Source organism: Misgurnus anguillicaudatus, chromosome 16 (assembly GCF_027580225.2).
Source record: "Misgurnus anguillicaudatus chromosome 16, ASM2758022v2, whole genome shotgun sequence".
Lineage (NCBI taxonomy): Eukaryota > Metazoa > Chordata > Actinopteri > Cypriniformes > Cobitidae > Misgurnus > Misgurnus anguillicaudatus.
Window position 1 is genome coordinate 4,260,836 of NC_073352.2, and position 5,560 is coordinate 4,266,395.

The following is a 5,560-nucleotide window of genomic DNA, read 5'->3' on the forward strand; positions in this document are numbered from 1 at the left end:
GTATATGACATTAGATACAGATATGTATACACTTGGTGCCAATGTGTACCTTTGAGATGCTATAATATCTCTGAGGTACTAATATGAACTCTTTATATGTACATGAGCTGTACTTTTTTTGAAAGTGTACCGCCCCATTGACACCTGGGGTACATCATCTTGATAAAAAAAATTTCTAACAGTGTAAATTAATAAATTAATCCTAAACATTTTTTATGGGCCTTGTACTAGTGTAATGAATTACACATCATATTGACAGATCTCAATGTAATAAACGTGCCTCAGATGAGCTTCAAAACTGAACTTGTATAACTAATGTTGGCAAGAGGCTGAAAGTAAAAAACGAGAGAATGAGGAATAAGAGAGAGAGAGAGAGAAAGAGAGGGAGTGAGCACGTTGGATTAGCATGTAAATAGTTGTGTAGATAGGTAGAGTCTGGACGCGTGCCAAGACTCTACAAAGGTCTCCTAACATCTGTTTGACGGCACATTTCTGCTCTATGTTTGAGAAAGAAAAACACTCTCGCTTGGAAGGAGTCGCGTTCTCATGATCATGCATAGAGACGGTCGCATCATAAAGGAGCAGTCACACATTGGTCTGATTATTTGAAAGAACATGTTTGGCTTTTCCAGGAATAGTCTGAAGGAAAACGTTGGAGAAGATTCAGTCGATTGTTATTCACGATTGTAAATGTATCAGTTTTAGCAGTCATTCCACGAATGTCGAACATACCGTGATGGAAGGTGTTTGTGCAACAAGACAGTTGACTGAATGATAAACATCACGATCACGCTTTAGAAACCAACCAGTTGGAGAAGAACTCAATCAGTGTCTCATTTTATTTCCCTGAGAATTAGTCTTGACATTGAAGGAAACTGTGGGCAAACCGCAAGTTAGGAATAGAGAAATTGACGTACAAAGCACAGGGTATTAAGAAGGCTCAAGTGGATAAAGTGGTCGAAGGGCAGAATTATGGGGGTGGCGAATATCTTTCCCTCCCCCAGCCTGTACCTGGAGCATACGAAACTAATTTATATAACAAATGTTGGTTTTAGACGGCATTCCTCACCCGCTTATGGCTTCTCAAGGCCTGGTGAGTACTACATACATTAGAGCTTAAGGCAAACCAAACAAATTAATTAACACTATCTTTACGAGGGACGGCCAACGGAAACAAAACGTGAAACGTAACACCGTTACCTAAATTCACGTGCATCTGTCCGTGTCTTCACTCGGCTACGGCTCTTCGTGCTTCTTGCCCTTGACTGAAGTTTGAGGACCACCTGCATGAAAGAAGAGACCCAGCCTGTTATGTCTCAGTGATGGAAAAAAATAACACAGAATCCAGCTTTGCAAACAGCTCGTTGCACGGATCATTTTTCTGAGCTGCTCTGGACGCAGACGTAAAATAAGAACAGATGATATCATGCACAGGGATGGAGGAACGTTCTTCCAGAATTACAGCGCTTTCGCTTTGTCTCTTTTTAATGTGCTGTATAGAGAAAGAGCCTGAATTGGTGTCGCTATAGCTGGGTCGAAATAAGACCATCCAAAACCCAGACCAGCGACAGACCCTCTAAGACCTTGATTAGATGCTCACCAATGAATGAAAATAAGTCCATAATTGACTCACCTTAAAGCTTTCTTTCAGCTGAACACATAGGGGCGGTTTCCTGAACAGGGATTAGATAGTCCTAGACTAAAAAAAAATAAGAGCTGTCGAAACTGAAAACAACTTTCACTGTCATATCTTAAAATACGTCAGTGCCCTTTGTTTTGCCTTAAAATGCACACAAGTAATGTTTTTAGTAAGGCATGTTTGTTAAAAATTAGTTATATTTCCAAATTAAACTAAGGCCTAGTCCTGGCTTAAACTAATCCCTGTCCGGGAAACCACCCCATATAGTCCTAGTCCCAAACTAAAAGGCATGTTTGTGCTGCCTTAATTAAAAAAAAAAAAAATACTGAGATACCTTAACATTTATCAATGCAATTGTTTTGTTTTTTTGTTAGGTATGTCTGTAAAAAACTACTTAAATGTCCTTACATAACCAAGGGCTAGTCCTGGATTTAGCTAAACCCTGACCCTTACAGGGATTAGACTAGTTCTAGACTAAAACATTTTTAAGAGTTGTCCAAACTGAAAACAACCTGCACTGACATATCTTAAAGGAGCATTTCACCCGTGGACAAATTAATCTTTATAAAAGTGGATCATATTTATAGTCGAAATGTAACATAAATTTCGAATTTGGTGCCTATTTGACGGAGAAAATGAGTGTTTGTAGTCTCACCCCTTCTACAAAGATATAGGACTTCCTTCTTTCAATGATGCAAAATGATGATTTTTACATCATTGAAAGAAGGAAGTGCAACACTGAAATCCATATTTCTCCTCAGCGGAAACAGAGGGAATGATGCACGACCATTCAAAAACATGAGCTTATACACAGCTTAATGCAAATGGGTGAAGTGTCACTTTAAAATACATCAGTGCCCTTTGTTTTGCCTCCAAATGCACACAGGAAATGTTTTTAGTAAGGCATATTTGTTAAAACTAGTTATATTTCCTAAATGAACTAAGGCTTAATCCTGGATTAAGCTAATTCCTGTCCGGGAAACTGCCCTTTAGAGTTATGTTAAATACAGTAATATGCTGACTCTTCCTAAAGCTTTGTAATGGTATTGAATAGCCACTGCTTGTTTGAAGCCCATCTATAATCAGAAAAATGAATCCGTATGACTTCCGTGGGTTTATATATATCTTCTAAAGCCAAACGATATACTTGTGAGAGAAAACCATTTGTATTTGGAGCCTACTTAGCAAATGATTCGTCCCGTTCGAATGTTAACACATCTGGATCAAAAATGGCATCACGCCGGCTCTACAATTGGTACATAAGAGAATCATTGGCTTTCTTGAGTCGAGACACACGAGAACCAATGATGGCCCTCAAGACAATGGTTGCAAAGTTAAGAAGAGCCAGGATATTATTTAATAACTCTAAATGTGTCTAAATAGAAAGTCATATAGAGTACAACTAGGTAAATTATGGGCTGTTTTTTTCCGGTGAACTATTCCTTTAAGACCCAGATAAAGTTTATAACGGCCCAGATCTACACAAAAACCAAAGTCTGTCTAACTAAGAACAAGGCTGTCCACTTCAATAAACTAGAGAAAATGCAGAATTCACAGCAGTGTTCAGTAGCTTGGTTTCCATCCAAACATGTAGCGAATCTTTTAAAAATTCGCAAAAAAAAGAAAAACAAAGAAATGCCAATAAGGTGTGTTGTTTGAGCAAATGACAGTCGTATTGGTAACCTAGTAACCAACAGTAAATAAAACAAGGCCCGCTTAGAAAATGCAGACAGGACTGCATTTAGTTACGATTGGGAAAGTTATAAATTTACTAGCAGTGCAGCTTGTTATTGCCAAACTGACTGTTGTGCACAGAAGACGAAATGAAGAGTTTTTGATGCAGGCACTAACAGCAAGGGCATTGTGACAACGTCGAGCCCCATATATGAGAAAGACAACGACAGCAGAAACAGATAGACGATCAGTTACGTGGGTTTAACGTTCGCTACATCAGAATTTATTTGGCAAATGCGTTTCCTTGTCCCATTACTTGCCTTTACTCTTTTTCACATGAATCAAAAAAACACGTCCAACGAGCATAAAAACGTATTTTGCGAATTAAGGGATTTTTATTCAAAATTTGGTGTTTCCCAATTTTGTGCTAGTGAGACACTTTGTGTGTAAGGAGCTGTTCAAAACCATGTCACTTTTTCAAAATCTCTGTAATGTTAAAGTTACAGCGCCAACTAGTGTTTGAGATGACTACTACCTTTAGCATGTTGTAAATTAAATGCTATCTTGTCTGACCCCCTAAACCAAGACTCGGACCTCGGACTCGGAGCACATGGAGCATGGCTCATGATTTTGTGGTCATTATCTTCATTGTATGTCCTCTGAGCATATGGGAATATCATCTACACAGTCATAAATCAACCGTGTCAGCTATAACATATAACAGTAATAGATAAAAAAAAGATTTTAAAAAAATCAACAGTTAATTTCAGTGTTTCTAAATGTTACAGTTAACCGTAAGGACGCAGCCTGCCTTGTTGGCTTCTCAAAAAATGATTCATGCACATCTAGGGAAGGACTTGACAAAATATAAATGCTCAAGCACTCAAAGCACAGACCACCTACAGTCATCGGCCCATCTGCACTGAAGATCAGAGGGAGTTTCTTTCATTAAAGTTGAGCAGGTTCATTCAAAAGATGTTTGTTTCATGTTACACTGACTTCATGATGTATTGTTCAAAAGACATTCGGGTGATTCTCGCGAAATTAGACTCATGAGGTGTCATGAAACATTTTGATAAAAAAAGTTAATGCAAAGCAAGAGTATCAAAATAAGAAGCATACAGTTACAAACATCTCTTCATGTACTATTTTGAACATGATTTCAAATGACATCATACAAACCAATTTTGTTGTTTTTTCCACATTTTTTCATTAACGCAATATGTCCATGATTGGATTTGGGTTCTTTGACATAAAAATATTTATAATTAACTTCCTAAGACCTAAGCTTTGGTTTGTCTTTTTTTCAGATTTCTTCCAGCTATTTTGGGTTTAAGAAGAACCAATAAATGTAATAACCAAATTTTTTTCTTTGAACATGAAACAGTGTAACTGTCCATGTTTGTGTTATGGTGTAAACAACAAAAAAATGTGATGTCCATGTATGTGGACACACCGGGCCTTAAAAATAAAAAAAATAAAAAGCTTCAGTGCATGTTATACAATAAACATTTACAGTAAAGAAACATGTGGTATTTGGTGATCATTAAATGTAGAGACAATAATAAGGAATATAAATGTGTCCAAGAAAAATTTTCTCATCCTTCCCAACAATTTTCAATCATTGTTTAAGCCCTCAAGGAACTAACCTTTAAAAAAAATTGTTGTAAGGGAAATAATTGACTGTGATGCTCAAGATGGCTACCAGATAAGCAGCTCTTATTTTTCTCTCCAGATAAAAATTGAAATTTTGTTTGTCATAGTACATAGATAACTTTTTAGTTCTCATTACTGAAACATTAGTTTGTAAATGCATATATTTAATGTAATATCATGTTGCGGTAATGATAATTTTTGATAATGATAATCTAAAACATGTAAATAATTCTATAGGAAATATTTTTTAAATCCTCTAAAAATAATGGTTATAGTAAGTTAAGACCGTAATCTTATATGTGCAAAAAAAAAAAATTGGCTTCAAGGGCTTTTAAAAAAAATCTGATGCTGAACACCTAAGTCCGGATTTCGTGAGAATCACCCATTCCAGTACAGTATATATTGGGGGCCAGAGGTAAGGAGACTGCTTCATACAAATAATACACCTGAATGTTACAATACATGCTGGCATGCACGTCAAATACTGATGGACAATGTACATAACAATCGTCATTTGTCCTCCTTTACATGCATCACAGTATGTACTACAAAAGCATCCAGACAGTTTGTGCTCATCTGATGTATTTCATA